We start from the raw sequence: 26,001 nt of genomic DNA, 5'->3' as shown, positions 1-26,001 counted from the left end.
AGAAGAAGAAGAAGAAGAAAGAGGAGAAGGAGAATAAAAGTGGAAGAAGCAGAAGAAAGGAGAAGATGAAGATGAAGAAGATGAAGGAGAAGGAGAAGGAGAAGAGGAAGAAGAAGAAGAAGAAGAAGAAGAAGAAGAAGAAGAAAAAGAAGAAGAAGAAGAAGAAGAAGAAGAAGAAGAAGAAGAAGAAGAAAAAGAAGAAGAAGAAGAAGAAGAAGAAGAAAAAGAAGAAGAAGAAGAAGAAGAAGAAGAAGAAAAAGAAGAAGAAAGAGGAGAAGAAAGAGGAGAAGGAGAAGCAGAAGAAAGAGAAGGAGGAGGAGAAGAACAAGAAGAGCAAGAACAAGAAGAGCAACAAGAACAAGAAGGAGGAGGAGGAGAAAAAGGAGGAAGAGGAGGAGAAAGTAAAGAAGATTCATTTCCTAGTGTAGGGGTCAGAGCTAAATTCCTTTAAATTGAAATTAAAAGCGTACAAAGATTTAATGATCCTGTCAATTCCTCAAAAGATTAATCATAAATGTGCCGTATGACCCACCAATTTTCTCCCAGGTGTATACCCAAGACACAGGTCTACCCAAAAACTCATATGCTCGAATACGTAATATTTACAGCAAGACCAGTCCCAACAGCTAAACGTCGGAACCGACCCAAATGTCCGTGGATGGATGAATGGATAAACAGAACGGGGTCTGTCCACACAGGGGCATATCACTCGGCCACAAAGAGAAGCTCTGACGCCTGCTCCCATCAGCCGCTGGGTTTATCATACTTGGTTACGGCTGCCCCATGACCCCAACAACCTTAGATTTAAAATTTTTGGAAAGTGGCTCAGGGGGGGACTCTTGACAATTTCCGGCCCATCTTCTATATAGTTTCCACTTGTCCCTAAAGACAGTAACCCCACAAAAAACCCACAAAACTGTGCTAAGTAAAAGAAGCCACATACAAGAGCCCACATGTGATTCCATTTGCATGAAATGTGGAGAAAAAGGCAAATCTATCTGCAGAGAGTCCATCCGCGGCTGTCGAGGGGAATGGGGACAGATGGCTTCATGGGGACAAGGCTTCCGTGCGGATGGTGATGGTGGCCCACTTCCGGGGCTGCTCTAACAGGGCACCACAGGCTAGGGAGCTTATCAATAATCGATATTTAGTCCTGATGCTTGTAGACCCTGGATATGCAAGATCAAGGAGTGTGCAGATTCAATATGTGTGAATCCACTTCCCGGTTCTCAGGTAGACATCTTCCCATTGTGTCCCGACACGGAGGAAGGGTCAACCGGGTTCTTCTGAGAACACTCACGCCATCATGGGGCTCCATCCTCAAGATCTAATCCTCTCCCACCGGGGTGGACCCAGACCCCACCTCCACATCCCATCCCACATACGTATTTCGGAGGGATGCGCACATTGAGTCTACATCGTACAGACCAAGGACCTACTTCCTAAGGCCGTGGTGGAAATAGACGCGGTTCACGTAACTGGTGCTTAGTAACCTTTCCACAAATGTTTCACTGTGACTTTTAAGAAGTGGGGTTCACCTAGGCAATAATAAAGTAATAATGGGTTTGATCCCTCGTATGTGTTGAAAATAGTAGGATGGACGGTGGCTTGCTCAAAATCAGGTCCACGTGTTCATGCCCGTGTCCCGTGAATATGATCTTTTATGACGAAAGATGTGGCCAAAGATGCCATTAAGTGAGGGGTCTTGAGATGGGCTCATCCTATGAAGGTGACCCTAAATCCAATGACAAGTGTCCTTGTAAGAGACAGAGGAGGAGACACAGAAGAGCCAGGAAGGACCGTCCCATGGAGCTTCCAGAGGGAGCCCAGCCCTGCCCCACATGGATCTCAGACTTCTGGTCTCCAGAGCTGATAGATATGAACCGTTCTCAGCCGCTGGGTTTATCATACTTGGTTACGGCTGCCCCATGACCCCAGCAACCATAGATTTAAGATTTTTGGAAAGTGGCTCAGGGGGGGACTCTTGACAATTTCCGGCCCACCTTCTACGTAGTTTCTACTTGTCCCTAAAGACAGTAACTCCAGAAATCCCCTTTGTTTTGGGGCTCTGCCCCATTGGACCTGTCCTGACCTATTTCCAGGCCAGCATCAAACAGGAGAGGGCCCACCCGTCTTCTGCCCTTGGTTGAGAATGTCGCTCTAGAGCAACGCAACCCTTTCCTTAGCAGCCTTAAAAGAAACCACGGTCTCCCTCAGGACATCTCCACGCAAGCAACGGGTCCTAAGCTCTAATTTATTTCCCACCCCTCACGTCGTTGGCCAAACGGCGATCTACGCGGGGCAGAAGCACCGTTGAAAATAAAGAGCGTCACCTTCTGTGGGACAAGGCGGACGGCTTGGTCTCTTGAAGGGTGGACCCATGTCCACTTGCCCAGCAGGCACTGCCACCCGCCACTGTCTGGTAGGTGTCATCCTGGGATCCCTCGGTGCCCATGACCCTTGGGTTGGTTTCCTGACAGTCGCCTGGAATTTCCACGTCACCTGGCACGTTCCCAAATGGGTCAGGACCCCATGGTCACGGTCATCACCTTTTTCCCCGGACACGTGGTGTGGCTTCCTGACTCTGTGTTTCCTGCGGTCTCGAGGGCCCCACCCCTTGGGGTCTAACCTATGCTTGCTCTTCTGCTTCACAGGCACCCCTTTGGTATTCTGCGCTTCCCCGTCCGAAGTCGGGACCTTATGTTCATGCTCCCGGGGAGATGAGCTACAGAGCCGCCTTCTGCACATGCCCTTTGGTCACAAATACACCCCACAAGTTGGACATCAAGGAAAAATCAGGGCTCAGCCCTAAAATCCCCACGGCCCTGAGATGTTCTGATTTTAGAGAGGATTCAAGACTATATTTCACCAGACTCGCTTCCCTCTTCCTTAGAGGAATTATAAGGAGTGACAATGACCCTCCTTTGAGCAAAGCATTCGGAGCCTCTAACAGAAAGGAGCGGCATTAACTTTATCTCCAAAACGACATGCACCTGTCCTGTTGGGGGAGCTGTGAATGGATACTTCTGTGCTGAGCTGCGGGATCACTGGATGCTGCCCCTGGTCGCGGTTGAGTGAGTTCGGGAGATTGGGAAACGCGCTCTTCTGGAATTCATACACGGTGAGTGCGTTATCTGGGCTTCCACGCGGAGCCCCCGGAATAAAAATGCACGACGGTGCTTCCCGGGAGTTCCTTCCCCATGCCTGTCGTCTAGGGATTTGTGAGAAGGAGACTCGTGAGAATGGAGGTGTTGGGTTTAAGAGGAGAGGGTGACTGGTCCGAGTCCAGCTCCCCATCTCCAGGCCCTTGCTGGGATTCTCTGTGAGCCGTAAAGTGAGATGTGCAGGGCTTCCCACGGTCTCCTTTACAAGAAGCCTGGTAGATGCTTCCTGCGAGCGTGCAAAGTCAACGGTGCAAGGAGCTGGCCCCTGTTTTTGCAAGAGGGTGGGCCAATGTGGCCGTTGGGGACACCCTTGGTGAGTCTACCGGGAGCTGCCTGGAGCTTGAGATCCAGTCATGGGGATGGCGTTGCGTGTGCTGCCCACCTGGGCAGGTGAGGCGGTTTTTGCAAACCCAAGTCCATGTGTGCATGACAATCAATCATTGAGGCGTGAGGTTTGCAGAGGAAGCAAAGGGTTTGTTGGAGAGGCGGGCAGATGAGGAGCCGGGAGGGCAAACCTTGAATCCACGTCCCCAAAGGGGTCGAGAACAAGTGTTTTATGATCGTAGGGGGTTGAGATTGCACACGTACTGATGAACAGGGCAGGAAAGTGTACTGTTGACGAGCAAACGTGGAGCATGTGCATTGGGCTAACGTGCATGGAACATACATCCCGTGGTCCGCGTGGGGCGGACGCTTAACCCCAGAATGAGGCAAAATTCAGCCGCTGAGTCATGAGGTTATCTTAGGACAGAGAAGAACCGGTGTTGGGCGCGCTCCCAGAACTAGTATCAACTGGATGGGGGCTCGGGCTGCTTATCTCGGGTAAGGAATGTTCCTAAGCTGTGTCCCTATCAGTTGACCTCGAATCCAGGCTTCTGCAGAGACAGCCCGTGGGTTGGTTAGTGGGGCCCCAGAGAGACACGATAGCTGATGCAGGAGACGCAATTCTTTGAAAGACAGGTTTTAAACTTTCTGGCTCGTTTCGCCCTCGTCAACCCTGTGGGGGCACAGTTTTATGCCTTCTTAGTCACGCATCTGTGGTGCCTGACGGCAGAGGCCCAGCGGGGAAAGGGAACATGTTGCCAGTGCACGTTGTGAATCATTCTGTGCCTCTTAGAAGTCACTGCCCAGCAGAGCTTTCCAGAGGAGGGAGAGGTGTCATCGTTTTTTGCTTTTCCCACAAACAGACCCTAAACGGAGCTTGCATGTGGAAGGAGGTGACGTGGGGGGGGGTGCCTGTGGTCCAGACCTTATTTGGAAATAGGGTCTTTGCAGATGGGATGACTTGAAGGAGCTGAGATGAGCTCCTCCTGGATGAGGATGACCTGCTTTCCTACCTTTTCTCCTCTTGCTGCATCAGCCTGCAAACATCACCGGCCACTTGTTTGCCTGCAGGGATGGCCTAGGAGCCTGCATACTGTGAATATGCAATCAGCGCCCGCCCGCGGGGGGTGAATAGCAGCCCTCAGGGCAGATCCGCCCTATCCTAATCCCAACTAGGGTGGGGGGGGGTTACTTGGAAATGGGGTCTTTACAGGTGTAATTAGGTAAGGATCTAGTGATGAGCTCATCCGGGATGAGGATGAGCCCTACAGGCAATGACAGGGGTCCTCATAAGAGACAGAGGAGGAGACGCAGATGCAAAGGAGGATGGAGGCGGAGATGGGAGGGATGCGGCCACCAGCCCGGGGACGCCTGGGGCCTCAGACACCGGAAGAGGCGGGAGGGACCCTCCCCAGAGCCTCTGGAGGGAGCACAGACTTCTGGTCTCCAGAGCCAGACAAGCCTAGATTCCCGTTTTAAGCCATTAGGAATGTGCACAAGCTATAAATGAAGAAACGAATCACATTTCATTTAGGGACTGGGTGAGGAGTTTGTCCCTGGTGTATAGGATCCACCTTCTGGAATGTCGTTTGGTGGGCAGCTCCAGGGACGCAGTTCACCATGCAAGCTCCCCTGTGAGCTCTACGCCCACCTGCCCATCAGACCCTTGCACTTTTCCTGGGTGTGAGCAGGATGGGAGGGACACAGGCAAGCTCTGATTTGGGCCGTCTGTGTATTTCCAGCTCTTGTCTTTGGGAGGCACAAAAGGTCCACACTGACAGCTCAGCGGGGAGTCTGCTTCTCCGCCTCCCCCCGTGCTCATGCTCTCGCTTTCTCTCTCTCTCAAAAAAAATAAATCAATAAAAATTCTTTAAAAAAAAAAAAAAAGAGACTGGTCCGTTGGAATAAGCAATTCTGTGTTTTCGCTGTGCAGGGAGGCTGGCCGACGGCTCTCGGGAGCTGTGTGGGGGGGAGACCCGCTCCTGACTCTGTCTGCGGCCTGTGACCCTGAGTTGGGATCTATGGAATTTTACTGGCCGCGTTCCTGAGAAGAATGCTTCGTATCTCAGGGTCAGCTGACCATGGCTATCTGAGCCACCCGAAGGAAAACGTGGGTGAGGGACATGTGGTCGATAAGAACGTTGCGTCGTGTTCCTGGTGGGATCTGCGGTGGAGATATCGGAACCACGTTTTCAAGGGAAGGTCGTACTTAGCAGCAACAATGTGCTTTTTAGTGCTTCGTTCTTAACACATTCGAAGGGGGCCTGTCCGCTCCTCGGCCCACAGGAGATGCCACCTTGGTCACGTGCAAGAAACATGGCCTGCTCAGGTGAGCGCTCTGAGGGCCCAGGACACCACGGGGAGCCAGCGGCGAGGCGCAGTTGGATAATATAAACCTAGAAATTCCATATTTTCTCACTGATACTACCAGCGTCTATGAAGCCAACCACGTCAAAGTGCCTCCAACCCTAGCAGACGTCCTTCCTCCGTGGACTCGTGAAGGTAGCAGCCCACCCTCCACTTTTCCCCCAGCTTATGGAAACAATTTACGAAGATAAATCTCTACAGGATGACTGCGTTAAATATTTAATTAGTTCTCCGAACAAACAGGAGAATCTACGACTCCAAAGGAAAATAAAAAGGGAAAGCGGATTCTTCATTCGGTTACGTCTCTCATAAATATTTTCCCAGGGGCAAAGAATGTTCCCTTTTATATTAAAAATATAAAGAAACTCATGACTCCTCATTAGCCTCTAGAAATATGGTCATGATTTCCATTATATTAAAAACACAAACTTTGAAGGGATGCATCTGGGGGAGGAAGAGACAACCGTGGTTTTGTTTGCCTCTGGCCAGGTTGTTGATTGAATTTTATTTTTAAAGCTTTCAAGTAATGTATTAAGTAAATGGTGAAATTCATATTCAGTGCTGGCTTCAGGCCGTTGAGTCTTTGGGGCGGCTGTGTGGTCTATCGGGGAGAAACCCAACTAAACAGGGCACCTGTCCCAGGGGCGGCTCCCACACAGGGGACTCCACAGAACGTCCTCATTCGGTTCATCTTGAGTGAGATTCTGGTTGTGACCCTTCAAGGATAAGCAGGTGCAGAGAACATTGGACAAGAAGGACCACGTGCTCAGTGGAGTGACTTAAGGATCCCCCGGTAAGCCAATGCTCTTGCTGCCTCCTCGCCTTCACCACAGGGACGGTCTCCAGCCCTGAGGCACTTTGCCCTGCCCGGGCGGTCTCTCATCAGAAGAGAGGGGTTCTTTTTTCTTCATTGCTGTTTCAGACTCTCTTCCTTATTCTGACAGCCAGCTGTGGGGGACAAGTTGAGATTTGCTCTCAGAAAACGTGTGAGTTAATCATGCCTGTGTTGTCTACAGTCAGTAAATTATTAAATATCGATAGATGTTTGTATAGATAGATGATAGATAGATAGATAGATAGATAGATAGATAGATAGATAGGACATAGAGATGGATGGATGGTTGCTGGATGAATAAATATGATAGATATGATATAGGGATGGATGTATGGATGGATGGATGGATGAATATGATAGATAGATAGATAGATAGATAGATAGATAGATAGATAGGACATTGAGTTGGATGGATGGATGCTGGATGGATAAATGTGATAGATATGACATAGGGATAGATGGATGGATGGATGGATGGATGGATGGATGGTTGGATGGTTGCTGGATGGATAAATATGAGAGATATGACATAGATGGATGGATGAATAGATGAATATGATAGATGATAGATGATAGTTAGACATGATGGATGGATAGATAGATTGGATGGGTAGATACAATGGATACATAGGATGGATGACTAGATAGATAGGATGGATGTATAGATAGATGATGGATGGATAGATGGGTGGATGGATGGATAGATGATAGATAAACGGTCAGATGGATGGATAGATGATAGATGGACAGAGGGTAGATAATAGATGAACACACTGGTAGAGATGTAGATTCAATAACGGTTAAAATTAAAGTGTAGATCACAGGTCCCAGGGGAATTAAACGGGAAGCCTTGAGGAGATACATTTTTGTGATCTACGTCAGAAACTCTCAAGGCCTGGGGCTAATACCCTCCACAGTCAGAGAAGGAGTCGGGCACTGGGAGCATATACATTTCTCATCTCCCGCTCAAGACCGTTGCAGTGACCAAGAATTTTTAGAATTCTGTGATGTGTGTCATTCCCTTTGCAAGTGAATCAAGGTGTTGCACCCCTTGGTGTGTAAGTAGGGAGATAAATCAGGTGCATCTTCAGGACACCAGCTCATACAGTGGGAACATTGCGCCCAGAGAGGAGTGATACTTGACGTTCATAATAGGCCACCAGAGTACCAGGCTCTTTACACAGATCCAATCGAATCCTCCCCAGGCACAATGAGATTGCATCGGCCACGTCCCTTGTCAGAGGCACCAGAAGTTCAAGAGGTTAAGCAAAGCTGTTCAGAATCATCGGGTTGGAATCCATGGTCCACTGGGAGGGGCTATTAACTGGTCAAGTCGTTCAGGTACATGAAGACCCCGAGCAGACAAATCTGAGCGCTGTCCCCGCCGCCATCCTGTTGGGCTTTTCTGGGCTTGCTGTTCCCCCCACCATCTTGTTGGTCCTCTGATGACTCACTAGGAATATTAAGTATCACCAGAGCCACGACCCTAAACAGGAAAGATGTCTTTGCACCCCATCATTAGCCAATATTCATCCTTACTGGCCTGCATGGCAATTAAGCCCCAATGCCAGTCAGCTCAGGACGCTGATTAATTAGCCCTAAACCAGACTGTAGTTCCCAAATTTCACACATCCCACCCCTGGAGGTTTGGTGAAGAAGTTGCACCCAAGACCAAATGCATCCGTGTCCCAGGCCAAGGAGTGACCCCAGCTTTGGTGTTTTTCAAGCTCTCCAGGTGATTCTGTCAAAACCGGGCAGGGCTGGGAGTGACCGTGGGCCAAGCTGATATAAATCTGCAAGATTTCCTTGATGACACATCTGTGTTATTGTTAAGACATTTTTCCCCATCAGATGGAGAAGGTTTTTGTTTTTTTTTTTCCTTAGCATCCTTAGCTAAAATTAGATCCCTCCCACTATCTTCATTTGTAAGCCTTTAGAGCAAATAATCACATCTTTGAGTTGGTCAGACTTCAATTTCTGGAGAGATGAGAGGCCATAGCAGATGCAATGCTAGAAGAACGCCCTGGGGAATCTCAGATGGAGGACACGGTGGGCTTAAGGGGAGCAAACCGGGAATGCCTTCCATGGCGCGGTCCCTCGTGGGTGTGAGTGGAAGCATCTCATGGCATTTAGCGCAAATGCTCACCTCGTCCCAAGGTACCTTGATGTTGTAGCTCATTTCTCTTATTTTTTTCATCAACTTAAACTTTTTTCCTTCCTTGCACTTTTTAAGAGACCCACACTCTGCATTTGGAATAACAGAAGCAGTGAGCACGGTGATGTGGATCTGTCATCACGTTCCAATGAAGCCTTGCCGGAAGCCCAACCAACCATGCACCGTCTCTGCTTGTCCTTGTGGGGGTTTGGAGGCTCCCGAGGTCACATGGAGGCTCAACAGACAGGGCAGTCAGTTCCTAACACAACCAAAACCAAGGCCAAACCCTGCCTGCCCCAGGTGTTCCACCTTTTGTAAGGAGCTACCGATGCATAAGATTGCAAATCAGCAGGTGTGATTGCAGGGCCGGGCTTGACCTTTGGCTCCCAGGTCAGGGCTGGGCTCTGTGGCTTCCACTATTCTTGCCAACCAGAGGGAGACTCTGCAGATTTATGTCACACAGATGGAGGAGGAGGGGTGGAGTATGTGGAGTGCATTCGTTTCTCTTTGCTTCTGTTAACTATTCCCAGAGCTTAAAACGATGGGAATATATGATCTCGCATTTCTGGGGGCCAGAGGTAGGGTCTGGGTTTTACCAGGTCAAATAGGTTGTTGGTGGGGCCGTTGCCGGTGAGGAAGAAATTCCATGGCTTTTGCAGTGTCCAGAAGCCATCTGCCTTGGTTGGTTGGTGGACACTTACTGCATCTTCACAGTGCATTGAGGAGCTTAGAGAGAGGACTGGGAGCCTCCAACCCACCATCCACACAGAAGGGAAAGCTATGCCCTACAGTAGGATCACGACGGACAAGTTGCCTTCAGGATGCTGGCTGAGAGCGGCGTCACTGGATTCCTTCCACGGAGAATTCACAGTGCTGTTTCTCCATCCACCACCCTCTTTTGGTTGTCCTGGTTGTCAACACTGAGCAGAGCCTCCTTTCGTGATGGGAAAATGAACTTTGCACTTCAAGGGTCCAGGGAAGGGCGTTAGCAACGGGGACAGAGCAGCCACGTGAGAGCCCAAGCTAGAGGCAGAGAGATGGGCAGCTGGGGGCAGGAGGGAGCTCCCAGGGAGCAGCTGGGGGAAGGCAATCAGAATGGAAGGCAACGATGGCCCCCTGGGGACAGCCAAAGGGACGTTTTCAGGATTGGTGACTGGCCGTGGCCTCGCTGTGCTCATCTTGACTCCACTGCCCAGCACACTCTTGGGGGGGAGGGCATTATTCAGCCTGCCGCAGTCCCATGAGTGGGTGTGTTTTCTCCCACCCCCTTAATTAGGTTGAACAAGCTGTTGTTTGTGTCAACATTATTATTTCTGTCATTATTACGATTTCATTATTGTGCCGACCACAGGTGTCTGGAACTCTGCCCGCTGGATCTTGCAAATCACTGCCGCCTTCTTGAGGAGATCTGCTTGAATCAGTGTTCGGGACCCCCCCCCCAGAGCAGGACCCCAAAGCCTGAGGGACTAAGTAGGTGTGACAGGGCCGGCGTGACCAGATGTGACCAGATGAAGTCTTGTGGGTGCACGGAGAAGTGACCCGGGTGTGTTCCTTGAGGAGGGAACATGGCTCCAGCATCAGCAAAAGAAGCAGAAGGAACCCGGGGTGTGGAGAGAAGCTGAGAGCGATAGTTGGATGTTCATCCGCCTTCTTCTCCACCGTGAAGGCGTCACGCCAAGACCTGTCAGTGCGAATGTCAGGAGCATTCATCACGGACCAGGAAATCATGCAAGATCTCAAACTGCCTGACAGGGTCTGTTGTGGGTGAACGGCACGAGCTGAGCCTACTGAGAATTTCGTCCGGATTAAGACTGTTTGAGTGTGATGTTTATCAGACGCAGACATGGACAAAGTGGGTGTGTAGCTTGTTACTCTCAATCCAAGAAGCTCAGGGCGTCTCCAATAGCATGATTTTTTTTTTTTTTTGAAGGCAGAAGCAAGTTTCAATACCAAGGATTTTCCTTCTTGATGCTTCTAAAGTCTGTGCTTGCAACCAGGATATCCTGGTGGTGAGCCAGCCTCAGTTTACCTTCCTGGCAGCCCTGCATAGACTTCACACCGTTTAAGCTCCCTTTCTTGGGCGACTGGATTCTGCTTGGTGCAATCTAAAAACCTCTTACATCCACTCTCCTAGGTCTGAAATGAAGGACACAGGCTTCATTGGCCCCTCTATTGTGTTGGGGACAGCCTATCCTAGGTGCGAGGCGAGCTGTTCACCTGCCACACACACCATTTTAGCTCGTCTGCTTTGGACTGTCGTGCTTTTTAAATTACAAGAAAAAATAGGCAGCAACAAGTATATGGGTGGATGGATGGATGGATGGATGGATGGATGGATGGATGGAGTCATGGATGGACGGAGGGATGTTTGAGTACATGTATGGGTGGGTAGATAGGTGCCTAAATGAATGGATGGTTGGGTGGATGGATGGATGGATGGATGGATGTTTGAGTGGATGGATGGGTGGCTGGGTGGCTGGCTGGCTGAGTGGATGGATGGATGGATGGATGGATGGATGGATGGATGGATGGATGTTTGAGTGGATGGATGGATGGATGGATGGATGGATGGATGGATGGATGTTTGAGTGGATGGATGGATGGATGGATGGATGGATGGATGGATGTTTGAGTGGATGGATGGATGGATGGATGGATGGATGGATGGATGGATGGATGGATGTTTGAGTGGATGGATGGATGGATGGATGGATGGATGGATGGATGTTTGAGTGGATGGATGGATGGATGGATGGATGGATGGATGGATGGATACATAAAGAGAGAAAGGTAGGTTGAAGAAAATGACTGGTAGGATTTCCTCTTGGGGTCAGAAAGGGAGAATTACATCCCCAGCCGTGTGTCATTTGAGTCAGGGTGTGCCCTCCTCCCAGTGTCTTGGTGTCCAGAGAAAACCCCAGTGCAGATGTAGGGTAGCCCTGGGCACTGAGCCCAGCTGCCTCTTCTGCACAGTGACCTTTACCAAATCCTCGAAGTGTCCCGGGTCTCTCTTTCCTCCTTTGTCAACCAGCACCTTCTAGTCTTCTCCTTCTTGGTAATATATGGTCCTCTGGCACCCAGCTGGGCAACCCAAGCCTCTCTGGACCATGCTGGAAACCCCAGAATGGGCTTGTTTGCCTCTATTGGGACCATTTGTGGGACCCTTCACTCCGCCGATGCCTTCTCTCACCATGTTGTGTTGTCCTTCATGCCCAGTGAGCCGCCTCTGGTCAGCAGCAGCTGTTCCCTGACACAGAAGCCTTGTTCGGGGTTTGCTGAGTAGGCACCGTCTCCTGAGTGGGAACCCGGCCGGGCACAGATGACTGCAGGGCATATTTTCAAAAGTCATGGAAATTCTTGGTCCTTCACATCCTGTCTGCAAATGCATTCATACATTCCCTCCTCTCCATGGGGCACATGCCGTCTTGACCTTTTTACAGCCACAGTGGGAAGGCTGTGTATGCTGCCTACGGGGTGGCAGGAAACATGCCTCCTCCAAAAGGAGGACTCAGGGACTTTGGCAACTCCTGGAAGCTAGATAGTTGGTGCTTCGGGCTACAGCCAGCTGATTCGTGGACTGACCATCAGGGAAACAGAGCTGGACCCAAGGCTATAAGGACAGGGATAGTTAGGGACTGGGTGCCATCTTCCTACCCCAATGGGTGGCATTTTCATGACCCGGTTCTCTGGAGCACTCTGGTTCTTTCCTCTTCCCTGGGGAAGTGGGATGTATTTGCCTCTGGCTGGTCCCCAGGGCATCAGCTACCTCGCACTGACAAAGGCAATCCATGGACCAGGAGACTCAGCACTTTTGGCTGTATATGTATTCTTTCCCCCAGTGATGCTCACCATTGAAAGAAGCATAATTACAACAGGAGGATCGATGAGCCACAAGGATTTCGCTGCAGAGGTGGTTGCAGAAATCATGTCCTCATTATCGGATTTGTCTACTTGTCGGCCTTATAATTTCAGCCGTGATGGATGCGCCATCTGTAGACCTGGTCATAAAAGTGTGAGAAGGCATAAATTGCCAACTATAGGGTCTTTCTCGTCACGCTCGAACCAGGCTTTCTTCCAGCTGACTGCAAACCCGGGGCACCAGTCTCCTCCTACCTGTCAAGGCCTTTGGGTTGCATGTTAGCAAGATGTATAAATTTAGCAAGAGAAAAAATACATTCCACTGTCTGGTAATGGTGCAATGTTTTGAGTCTTCATTATATGACCGAAAAAAAAAAAAAAAAAGAAAAGAAACAAAAAAAAATAGCTGAATTTTGTTTTCTACACTTCTAGATGTACAGGACCAGAGTTCTGAGCAGCTTTTCAGGCTTTAACGTATCACTAGGGTGGTGTTAACGTTTAAAGAAGAGGGAAAGTAAAAAAAAAAAAAAAAAAAGAAGAGGGAAAGTAAGAATAGAGGCGAGGTTGTGGAGAAAGCACCGTCCTGCATTGCTGGTGGGCAGGTCACACGGTGCAGCCGCTGTAGGAATCAGTTTGGCAGCTCCTCATACAGATGCCCATAGAGTTACCCTATGGTCCTTATGATCCCATCATCCCACTCGTACGTGTGTTAACTCAAAGGAACAACAGACGGGTGTTCACTCAAATACCTTCACCCGCATGTTCACAGAACCGTGCATGACAAAGGTGGAAACAACACAGGTGTCCATCAGTGGGTGAAGGCATGAGCAAAATGTGCTTTTCCCCCTTACAGGGGAATGTTACTCATCCATGAGAAGGAACGGAGCTCTGACACCGGCTACCATGTGGATGGATCTTGAGGACGTGACGGTGAGGGAGGAAGCAGACGCGCAAAAGGCCACATTGTGTGAGACTCTGCTTATATGCCAGGTGTGTCCACAGACAGAAAGTAGATTGGTGGGTCCCAAGAGCTGCAGGAGGGGATGGGGAGGGACTGCTTGCTCATGGAGACAGGGGGATGAGAATGTTCTGGAACCAGGTCGCGGTGGGGGCTGCACGACATGGTGAATGTGCTAATTGTGTACTTCAAAATACCGAACGTCACAGTACGTGAATTTTACGCCAATAAAGAATAGATCCTAACACCCAGGCATGCCCGCTTACAAGTCAGGCGCATGGTGGACCCAGCCTCTCCCAAGCTCCGTGGAGCCATGCTCGTGATCCACAACACTCTTGGTAAAGGCTGTTTGCTTGCAGGACGTTGACCGTTGGCTTTGTCTCCACGCTGCTGGCCCATCGTGCTCATTGTGCTCAACCTCACGCCTTCATCCGCACAACTCCACCCATGGCTGCTTTCTGCCCCTCTCTTCCCTAGAAGCTTCTCCAGGGAACCATCCCTGTCTCTACCACCTGTCACCTTCCAAAGCCTTCTGGAAACTTCTGGAAGATGCTATCTCTGACCACCATCTTGGGCCTCGCTTCTTGTCTCCCCAGGTCCCCACACCAGCCTGTGTTGCCTTCACTCTCACATCCCTCCCCTCCAGTTAGGTCTGGGAGCAGCTTCTTTATTGTGGGGTCAGGACCCTAAGGGCTGGAGACACTTGGGTAGGAAGACCCTCTGCTTCCAGAATCACCCGTGCAGGGGACTGGTGTGAACTGGGGGTGAGCCCAGATCTGTGTCGAAGGTCACCATGCTCATACTCTTCCCACCTCACCCCAGGCGGCCTCACACAAGGGAAAAGTACAGGATAGAGAGGTGGGTTAGAATTTAAAACACTGGAATGGGGACCTTCGTCAAACGCGTGCTCTGGTTTGCTCTTGTTCCAACCTGGACTCCATGGCGTTGACTATCTTCACCGTAACATATGGATACTCAGGCAACATAAAGAAGATGCACGGACCACATTCGCTGTGATAATCCTAATTGTTTTCAGCAGAGAACAATCCATCTATAGGTGTTTCCTCCACGTGATTATGGCTCCAGTGGAATCAGAGTTATGGCGACATCCAAGCTGCCTCAGTCAAAGGCTCTGTTCAATACATTTTATTTCACGCCTGCCCTTGGATGTGCACAGAACGGTGCTCTTCCGAGAAAGAAATTGAAACATTAAATTAAATTAAATTAAATTAAATTTTAAAAAGAAGGAAGAAATTGAGCCAAGTTTGGTTGGACCAGCAATTCTAAGATGGAGCAAATCATCCCACCATCGACGTGGACTAATGGCATCTTGCAGAAAGAGCGTGCTTAACTCTGAAAGAATCCAGGTTCCAGGTGCATCTCACCGACATAGGTCTGGATGCGCATCTGGGACGGACATAAAGTCCGAGGCTTTCCTCAGCGCAGAAGACACCATTTTCCTGTTTTTACCTGCAATTCACTCGCAATCTGATAGACATTTTCATCCAAAGCCAGATCCCTTCCAACCCAGGGTCTGCAAACGTGAGGTCTGCGCTCATGTGGGGGTGAATCAAAAAGGATTCGTGTCAATTGTTTCTGCCATACATTTATTTAGCTTTTAAATACTCTTTCCAAAGGAACATGGCTACTCGCCTGTCCCTTGTGTGCCTACGTGGCATGTTGGGTTTTTCTTCATGGCACTGAAAATATCGTTAAACGTCGTGTGTGGTCGTCCTCATTTAAAAGTTACCAGAAGGTAGCATGAGACCTGCCTCCAGATCCTTTGATGTGATATGTATCTAAATGCATAGTAGTGTTTGCCAGACACCAGATAAAGGACTGACTTAGCAATTGCCCGGGAGAATTGAATCACTTCTGACAGCCGGAGCAGGTCATTTGTGATTTTTAGAAGCCATTTTACGCATGAGGGTTAATCCAGTCGGGTCTTCTATCAGATTTTTAGAGGACGCATGTATTTTTGTGGGGGGACTTTTGACCGTAGATTTGGTTTTAATACATCACATGGGTTTCCAGCAGTCGGTGGATCTTACAATGGGGCAAAACATGTATGGTCTTGGCAAGGGGTTTGTGTAAATGGGTGTGGGTACGTGTGAAAATTTGCAATTCTTTGCTATGCTCAGTGAAACTGGAGGAGGAATGGAAGCATTGGGTGCTGCTTTTGCAAGGTCTACACCTCTGCTTTATTTTATATCTGTTTCTAACAGGCACTAACGTGTTGTTTTACAAATGAGGGAGAATCATCGATACTGTTCACTGACCCAAAGTCTCTAATCAACCCGGAACCATCTGGCTGGACCTGAGGGGGACACACCAGTCTGAATTCAAGAACGAACCAAAATACATTAAAATAGAATCACCTTTTGTGAAGAGCCAGTTTACCCTAGCGCATATGTGGAGACGGTGCTCTTGACACTGTGATCTCAAATCACTGGAAACCCATGTGGCATATTAAAACCAAATCTACAGTCAAAAGTCCCCCCACAAAAATATAATCAAATCAAAACACTTCTTAGAAATTAGAAACCTATCTGAGGGGGCACCTGGGTGGCTCAGTTTGTTAAACACCTGCCCTTGGCTCAGGTCATGATCCTGGGGTTCTGGGATGGAGCCTCGCATCGGGCTTCCTGATGAGCGGGGAGTCTGCTTCTTCCTCTCTGTTTCCCCGCTTGTGCTCTCTCATATGCTCTCTCTCAAATAAATAAATAAAGTCTTAAAAAAAAAGAAAGAAATTTATCTGAGCATCTCTATTTCTGCTTCACACAGGATATCCATAGGAGAGAAATGCTATTGATTACCTGTGAGCCAGAAATGCAGGATCTCAAATTGAACACCAATAAAAAATAAATTTATAATAAAAAAAAAGAAATATAGAATATAGAAGCAACCCAAGTGTCCATCCATAGACGACTGGATAAAGAAGAGATGGTGTACGCACACAATGGAATTTTTGAAAAGATTTTATTTATTAATTAACTAATTAATTAATTAATTAATGGGAGAGAAAGAGAGCATGAGCAGGGGGAGGGGCAGAGTGAGAAGCAGACCCCCACTGAGCAGAGAGCCCGATGTGGGGTTTGATTCCAGGACCCTGAGGTCATGACCTGAGCCGAAGGGTGGTGCTTAACCACCTGAGCCACCTTGGTTCTCCAATATAATGGAATATTATTCAGCCATAAAAAGGGATGAAATTTTGCTATTTGAGACAACACGGATGGACCTAGAGGGTATTATCCTTCTTGAAATAAGTCAGAGAAGGACAGATACTATATGGTTTCACTCTTACGTGGAATCTAAAAACAAATAAACAGACAAAAAAGCAGAAACAGACCCATAAATGCAGAGAACACACTGATGGTTGTCAGCGGGGAGAAAAATTAGAAGATGGACAAAATGGGTGGAGAAGACAGGAATGCATTGTTGAGCTCACTTCTGCTTAACCTGTCAGCTTCTCTGGTGAGAATGTGGGCACCCCCGCCTACCGGGGCATCTCTGATTCCCCCAACGGTTCATCGTCAGTTTGGTGGAGGTGCATGATGGAAATGAGGGTTTTCCATATTGTGAAGATGATGCATTGTTCTCCGGATGGTTGTCAAGCACTATGGGGGTCAGGGATGGATGGTCCAGCTCCGTGTTGCCCACAGGTGGAGGCTGGCACTCACGCATTTTGCAAGGGGGCACCACTCACAGTCCCCAGGGTGTAGTGTTTTCTTGGCACGTTAATCATGCCTGGATTTCAGCTGGCGTCCTTGAGGTAAACGTTCTCTGGGTCATCGCAATTTTCTCAGCTAAGGTGAGAAGCAGTGTGTGGGGGGGTCTTATGCCCTGTGTTGGGGGTGGAGCTCTGCACACCTGTAGGAAATCCTCTCCCTGGATGACTCAGGCAAAGAAGAGCGTCTAGTGCAGAAACTCACAATGAACTCCCTTTGCCTATTGAGCTTGGTCATGGTGCCCGACCTGAGCAGGAGGGGGGGCCTTGGAACAAGGGAGCATTGATGATGGAGGAGGAGTCAGAGACCGGACTCAGCCCAGAGAGGAAGATTCCAAAACTCTCAAGGTTTTGTTATTTCCTTGGAGGACTGGAGCGTGTCAAAGTGACAAGGGACCCTTATGGTGATGAACCAACCAGTAGGACCTGGTGCAAGGCTATGGAAAATAACCAAGGGCCGTCTTTGTCCATTCATCGTGGCCTCATGTGGGAGGAGAGCACAGAGCCTCCAGCTGAGCCAGGCGGCTGGCTGAAAAAAAATCGTGGCATCAAGGTCAAGGGAAGCTCATAGCGCCACCAAGTCAGGAGCTGGGGAGCTGGGTACAGATGGACGGCAGGGGACCCCCAACTAGATGGGGTCTATCCATGGGAGCAGGCTCTGCAAACAGCTCAGCTGAGGCCTTGCGGTGCCAGCACTTGCTCGGACAAAGTCGCTGGAATCAACGTTCAGGATGTCCACACCTCAGTGTGTCTGTGGTTTGCAGAGGCGGCTGCTCATTCGGAGACACGGTGAGGACCAAGCAAGCAGACACGATGACCTTTCCTCTTTGCACGTGCAGTTCTGCTGTGACGTAAGCATGGCGCACGCGGGACCAGCCACGGTCCATCGTTCCAGGGAGCAAACTCCAACATCCGTCAGGTTGCGACACATCCAGCCTCCCTGCTCCTGAGCACGTTCAGACCCTCCTCACCAGGTTCTTGGGGTCCATCTTCTCCACGTTGCTGTCTCGGGTGGGGTCCTGCGGCCAGCGGCCGCTGCATCTCCGGGGTGCTTGCTGGAGACACCAAATGGCCCCCACGTCCCACATGGGTGAAATCGGAGCCTGCAGTTGAGCAAGCTTGTCCCGCGGAATTCCCGAACCCATCCACCTGGGCCGCCCTGTCCCTGTGATTCCTCCTGACGCCCCACAAGGCCCCGGATTGTGTCCGACTTCACGGAGGTTTGAGATGTGGGCGTGGAGACTCACAGAGCCTTCCACTCCCGAGTGTGTCTCGTCTACTGGGAGGCCGTCCCCTTGGGAATAGGAACCAGCCATGTCGTCCTCCCGCGGACCAGTGGGGTGGAGATGAAGTGGTCTCCACCGCCGACACGACACGCAGAAGGCTTCTCTTGGCCCAGTGACTCTTGTCTTGGCTTCTTTAAAAACACGCGTTGCAAACTTCTTAAAAGCATGCATTGCAGAGTTTCTAAAGACACATGTTGCAAAGAAAATACCTTTTCAAGTTTTAGGTCCATTACCGTTTGCTTTTGCAAAACCTCCCAGAGACCCGTGCGTCTCGGGGCTGCTCGTCAGCGCCTCGTGCTTTGTGGTTAAAGAAGCGGGTTCCCAGAATCGCAGAGCAATGTCTCCACCGGGAGGCCCAAGACCAAGGCAGAGAAACCCCGTGAGCCGGGCGGGGTGAGGGCGTTGGAGGGGGGCCCAGCGGGTCACATCTGGGTGTGGTTCCTCCTGTTTTCCTGCTTTTCGGTGACTTGGGGGCGTTTGCTGGTGGTGGTGGAGCACACAAGCAAAACCCCCGCCGCGCGACGGTGCGACCCAGGGGAGGATGCTCGCCCCCTTGTCAACACAGAGTCTGGAGAAGAAAGAGGAAGCACAGGGTTTCCCCCGCCCTCCCCGCCCCAGAGACGCTTGCTCACTGATTTTCATCCTCCAACAAGGACTTTGTGTTGTAGGAATTCTGCAGCTGGGATGTTTGGCTGGGGACGGGGTGTGAAATTGGGGCGGGCGTGCTCTCTGGGTGGGGTGCACGCCCTGTGAGTCATCCCGGGCAGCCCAGCAGGAGGAAGGAAACGGGGGTGAGCGGGTGACTTTGCCGTGCAGACGCATCTTCTGGGGCACAGCACGGCTGCACACCCTCCACAAGGTCTGGGCTCTGGAGCAAGAAGGAAGGAGGTATTTTGGGTGACGTTCCCCCAACGTGGACCCTCGGGGTCTGGCCTACAGCGAGGTCATCCTGGGTGTTAGAAACTGGCCCGTGGGGGGCCCTGGAGGATGAGTCAGGCCTTAGAGCTGCTCAGACCCTCCTCCCGGCAGCGCTGGGCTGCCCCCAAAGCAGGTGACGCCAGTCTGGTGCCAGTAACCCCTCCCTCCCTGGGGACAGTCAGGGGTCCGGCCCGCAAAGCACCCGAGCATGCACACCTGGTGGGCCTCCCTCCCCAGATCCTCCTGTCTTTCCAGTCCCTCTGAACCCCTTTTCTTTGGGATTTTTTTTTTTTTGTGGGGGAGGCTCCATAGCACAGGCGTGATCGAGGAAGTCGTCGCTGGCCATCGGGGGATGGATTCGACGGCCTGCGGGAGTGACTGAAAGCTGCGAACGTCCAGGCATAAGGCAACCAGCGGCCACCCATAGGGCTTCCCCCAAAGTCACCTCCTCCACACAACGATACAAAGACCCAGCCCTTAGGACAACGCAGGGTTCGGGGAGCTCCAGGGCCAGGCTGCGGGGAGTAGGCGCCAATGGTATGCACTTAGCACAAATCACAGTGTCACAGGCGGGCAATTGCCACAAGTGCAAGTAGGTGGCCTGGTTTGCAAAAGGGTGAGCTCGTCCGAGCGTCTGCTTCTGTTCCTTGGAAAGACTGTGCCCTTCGTCCCTCCCCCCCAGGCCAGGGGGCAGGAGGGGGGCCACACGTGCAAGGGGACAGCCAGGCCATCTGTTGCAATGACTCACCAAACCAGCCCTGGGGCCCAGCACAGAAAGGAACGGGTGTGGCCGTGCTCCTCTCACACTCTAGTCCACGGATATTGAAATTCGACTGGCGTTGCTGAAGGACACAGAACAGGCCCCACGGGGAGGCACCTGTGCCCCGCGTGGCAGTGGGTTCCCATCCCGGCCGCCGTATTGTGTGGATGAGAAGCAGAATCGTCTCAGGTCCCGCCCACAAGCGCAGGGGGGTCGGACACGAGCGCCCACGCTCTCGATCTGTGCGCGCCACACCCGCTCTTTGCAAATCCCCCAGTACCCAGACCTCCTTGCAATAAATAACAGGTGGCTTTTGCACCCCGATTGCAAATTGTGTCGTCGCTTGCGACGAAGAGACGTGATGGATGCTGCAGGATGGCTGCTGAAGGAGCCAACCGCGCAGCCGAGCCAGCGGGAACGGCACTCGGGAGCTTTCTCCACCCAGGCCACCCGCTCCATCCTCCCCGTTGACCCTGCACAGAAGCATCTGTGATGGGAGGAAACAGGTGGGCGCAGACGGGATGTCCTTGTCCGCTTGTCTCTTGCGTCTGTTTCTCAGGACCATACACCGGCGCTGGGGGTCGGAGGACGGTCTCAAGACAGCGGATATTTATTGTCTCGGAGCGCTGGCAGTCGCAAGTCCGAAATGGAGGGATCCGTGGGGACGGATGGAGGTTCTCGGGGTCGATACGTCCATGCCACGGGCTCTGCTCCATTCCTGTGGCCTCGGAGACCACCCGTGTGTTCGGAGACGTCTTCTTGGAGCACCTGCTAGCCGACACCCGCACCCCCTAAGTCAGGGCTCTGCACGGGACACAGGACATGTAAGTTCATGCAAGAGGACAGTCGGTAGAGGCCGATATCGGCTCCTGTGATACTGCAGGCAGACCACTTGCCACCATCTGCATCCAGAAGATGGAGACCCAGGAAAGCCAGTGGTGTTATTTGCTCTGAATCCAAAGGCCTGAGGACCCGGAGCTCCGCGTGCAAGGGTGACAAGACCAGACAAATGGATCTGCTGCAGCCGAGACAGATGGCAAATCCCTGATTCTCCACCGTTTTCGGTTCAAGTCCGGCCCTCAACACGTGAGGTGAGGCCCCCCTGCATGGAGCAGGGCCATGTGGTTTAATCAGTGCGCAATGCAGTGATGACGGGACCTCCAAGTGGCATGCTGGGGACCAGGCGAGGCTGCAGGAGACCTCAGGGGAGGTTCGGGGGTGCTGCATGAGCCTTCCCAAAAGCCTGGACCTGCCCCCACCACCACCCCATGGGCCTCACTCTAGGCCTCCAGCTGAGCATCCCTGTTTTTGCTTTCCGCTGTCTCTCAAAACGTCAAAAAGTCACATCAAACGCCTTTATCTTCCCAAAGCGCCTTTTCAGATATAGAACCAAGACCATCTCCGCTCCCCGCCAGTGTCATCCAACGGGACAGAATGACGGTTCTGTCCTCAAAACAGGTCCCTGCATAAGGCGTTCCCGTGACATCTGCCCACGACCACTCCCTCCCCACCCGCTGAGAAAAGATAATATTTCAGGTATTTATGGGATATTTCCAACGCCCGTGCAGTTTGGCTTTTTGGGTTTGTTTTGCTTTTTTGTTCTTGTTTTTGTTTTGCAATTTGTTTTTTAAAGCTCAGTTTTTCCAGAAGTAACGCTTACGACATCAGCTCCACTGCAGAGAGGCGGGGAAGGAGGGACTGGCAGCGACAGGAAGCGCGGAGCCTAAGAAAATCAAGTTGTTTGTGTTCCTGTCAAGTTCCCCTGTGCAGTTGAAAAATAGCAAAAAAAAGAAAGAAAGAAAGAAAAATAGCAAAATCACTAAAACCTGACTTGGGAGGGAAATATTCCTGCAAATTCTCCATGTTTTGTGTTCACTCCTCCTGAGCATAGCTTGAAGTGTAGCACGCCTGCTGCTAACGTCATGTTTTATTTATTCATATAGTTCTCTACTCCTGCCCTACTTATTCCACAAAAGTATTTGAGAGGGCTTGAAGTAATGGTTTTATTTTTATTTATTTTTTAAATTTTTTAATAATAAATTTATTTTTTATCGGGGTTCAATTTGCCAACATACAGAATAACACCCAGTGCTCATCCCGTCAAGTGCCCCCGTCAGTGCTTTAGTTTGACATTTTTAATTTTTATTTATTTATTTATTTATTTATTTATTTATTTGACATTTTTTAAAGAAAAAATAGCAACATTGTATAAATCAGTACAAGAAATAAGTGGGTTTTTTAATAGGCATCTATTTTTTTGTTAAGATTTTATTTGTTTGAGAGAAAGAGGGCACGTGCAAGAGAGCATGAGCATGGGGAGGAGCAGTGGGACAAGCAGATTCCCCGCTGAGCAGGGAGGCTGATGCGGGACTCGATCCCAGGACCTGGAGGTCATAACTTGAGCTAAAGGCAGACGCTTCACTGACTGAGCCCCCCGGGGGCCCCAGTAGTCGTCTATTGTCAAGAGTTGAGTTTTCTTCATGCAACAAGTCTGAAGGGCAAGCCCCAGGGGAAGGGGTTTCTGTTACCATCCTGTGGCTTCCGAGGCCACCCACTGACCGGCAGGTGTAGCTTGTGTGCTGAGTCTATGTCCCAGGTCCCCAGACTTTGCTTCTAACCTTCTGTACCCTCCAGTCTGTTCTGGGTATTGACGTGTAGGGGTTATGTCAGGTGCTCCTGGGCCTGCTGGCTTCTGGGAGAAGTTGACCAACCTGGGGGAGTTTCAAAAGTCACGTTATGGGTTATACAGTGTCGCCCCAGCAGTGCTCTCCGGCGGAACCCAGGATGAGACCTTGTTTGGAAATAGGATCTTTGCAGATGGGATTAGGGGAACGATCTGAGCTGAGCTCATCCTGGACCAGGTGGCCGTACGTCCAACGACAGGGGTCCTCCCTCGTAAGAGACAGAAGAGGAGATGCAGACACAGAGGAGCCATGTGAGGATGGAGGCAGACACGGGAGGGACACGGCCACCAGCCCGGGACACTGGAAGACGCAGGAGGAACCCTCCCCGGAGCCTCGGGAAAGAGCGCAGCCCTGCCCAATCTGGAGCTCAGCAGCCCTTAGTCTCGACCTTAGACTCTGGTCTCCAGAGCTGGGGGAGGATGGATTCCTGTCATCGTAAGTCCCCAGTTGGTGGGAATTTGTCACCGTTGCCCAAGGAAGCTCATATATAACTGTGCTCTCTTCCCTGAGGCCTCAGGCTGCTGCATTTCCACCCTCGGCCCATCAGCCATAGTTCCTGACCTGGAGTCCACTCCCCTGCAGCCACTCTGGCTCAAGGCGCCCATCCCTGGCTTCCCCATCCTTGCACGGCGTCTTCTAGCCCTGCTAACACCTGGGGCGCTTGGCTGCGTTCCCTTATCTCTGTCCCCACGGGAGGCGACTGGTAGACCACACGTTTCCTGCTACGTGGCCTGGCTCCTTCTTTTTCCTGGGGACCTTCATCCTTAAGAGCAATTCCTCACACATTTTCAGGTATGGGGTGGTTCTGATGGGGCCGGTTTGATGCCTTCAATGCTTTCACATCCACCCTCATTTTCTGACCCCATAGATGAACCGAAACAATGGAAGCCCTTCTCGTCCCTCAAGGATTCCTAGAAAGCCAGCGCTGGGATTCCTACCCCGTGTGGTATGAAGCAAGAAGACTCTTGAGCATCAATCTCAAAGGGCTCATTCATCCAGTGCCATGGGGGAATTGGGGACCGTGAACCCATCCAGTATTTGTCACAAAACTTAGTATAGAACAGGCGTTCCGTAACTATCTCTTGGTTGGCGCGTAGACGATAAACCCTCAGCCATGCTGCACATAGACAGGAGTTGACGGACACGCGTCACCGTGCGTTGACTTGGTGAGTGTGGAGTCGGGTGGGACGCGTTGTTGCATGAGCAGACGTGTTGATGTCCTGGTTTTGATTTTATACTGTAGCTTCAAGGTAAACGGCTCCGTTGAGGGGCAGCTGGCTTAAACAGGATGACCGGCACCAGTCGTCAGTCCTTGCAAATTTTCCATGAGTCCATAATTATTTTAAAACAGAAAGTGTTGTATTTTGTGTGTGTGTGTGTGTGTGTGTGTGTGTGTTTCATTGCACAGAAAACGATGGAAAAGGAGTATGTTTTATATTTTGTGGTAGATTTGAGAATCGAAACTCCCTTTGGAATCATGAAATCGCGTCTCTGCCACCAAAAAGCACCGTGTGTGTGTGTATCTTTGAGGTCGATTTAGAGCGATTGGTTGTAGAAAAGAGGCAGTTCTACAACAGTGTGTAGCGAGCTTCCTGGTTTTTTTGAAAGCGGGGTTAACCATTTACTAGAATCCATGAGGGGATTGGGATAAACAAATGGGTGTGTAAATACACTTACAGCTCAGAACTCATGGCTAGAATCGCCATTTATTGACTCGCTGATCAAAAGAGCACAGAAGCAGAATGTCCAGGCGTCAGCAGCTCACTGTCCAGGAGGAGACGTGCATTCAGAAAAGAGCTTTTTCAGCGTCAAGTTACAAGTCGACCACCGTGGGTCCCTTTTCTTGGTTTTTATAATAGGGGAATTAATTTGGTGAAAAGACCAAAATAAAAGCACCGCAAATGTGTAGTTGGACAGGATCCCACTTGGATTTGCCAGTACAACAGGAAAAGAGAAAGATGTGGCTTATATTCAGGTAAATGTCCACTCAATCCTTGTGGATGTCTTTATCTGCAGTAAGCAGCTGGTCTTACTCTTACGAGTTTATCGGCGAGATGGAGAGAGACTTGTGTGGTCTTGGTACCCCCCAGCCAGGAACACCCCAGAAGGACACCGTTAGAAGGCGAGAGGGGTTGTTTTTCCCTGTGTACTCATGTCAAAACCTTCCTGTCCACAAGACATATCGCAGGAAACCACCCGGTTTATCAATGATTTATGGCCATCCTGTGGTGTAGAAGGGTCTTCCAACCAACAACCGCCCGCTCTCACCAGCCATCATCCCTGACCACACACACACCAATCCCAGGCCGATTGCTTTACTGAATTCTGGAAAAACCAAGAAAACCGTCAGGAAGAAATGAGGATTTTAGTTTCAGGGGGTAGAGGGACGACGTAAACATTGCAAAAAGTTGGAAATACGTTCTTTACTTGGCTCGCAAAGAATGCTGATCTGAACAAGAGATACTTAATTCCTCCCTTCTCAAGCTCTCTGGGAAGGATCCCCTTCTGTCCACGCTGCAAGTGAAGGCTCTCAGAATCACCCTCTGCAGAGACCTGGGGGATTCCCAGAATTTCCTCCTGTTCCCGAGCCCTCACCCCTATTTTCTGCCTTCGGTTAGCTACCCGTCTGAGCCAAATTCGAGCCGACGTTTATCTGCCTTACAATGTCTCTGGGGTTTCCATTTGCTTCTAGATGAAGATGACACTGCTTGGTAAACATGCAACGTCCATCCCTATCTGGTTCCCGGCTACGTTCCCAGCCAGACCTTCCTACCCTTTCTCCTACTCATCGCGTGCCATAGATTTTTCTCCCCCCAGCATCCACGTCGTTGCTCAAGCAGGGAAACTCTGTAGAATGCATCCCCACCCTTTCTTTATCTGGAAATCCCGCAAGAGTCTTCCAAGACATGGCTTACACGTGACCTCCTTGGTGAGCCGTTTCCAATCCCTCGGACACGGCCTTCAA

At 50.5% G+C, this 26,001-nt stretch overlaps 1 long non-coding RNA gene across 3 annotated transcripts in view; it reads left to right on the top strand.

Annotated features, from left to right (window-relative positions):
- LOC140627640 (uncharacterized) overlaps positions 1–26,001 on the top strand; it is a 39,391-nt gene that overhangs the window by 6,693 nt on the left and 6,697 nt on the right. The window contains exons 3-5 of one of the 3 annotated variants that reach the window (XR_012026289.1): positions 2,655–3,121; positions 13,557–13,693; positions 15,887–16,379. This is a non-coding gene — a long non-coding RNA (uncharacterized lncRNA). Of the gene's footprint in view, positions 1–2,654; positions 3,122–13,556; positions 13,694–14,020; positions 14,186–15,886; positions 16,380–26,001 lie in introns of those variants that run through there. The other 2 variants (XR_012026290.1, XR_012026288.1) reach the window with 2 other exon arrangements.

The sequence above is a fragment of the Canis lupus genome, chromosome X (assembly GCF_048164855.1).
Source record: "Canis lupus baileyi chromosome X, mCanLup2.hap1, whole genome shotgun sequence".
NCBI classification, from domain to species: domain Eukaryota; kingdom Metazoa; phylum Chordata; class Mammalia; order Carnivora; family Canidae; genus Canis; species Canis lupus.
This window is presented reverse-complemented; position numbering and strand designations above follow the sequence as displayed.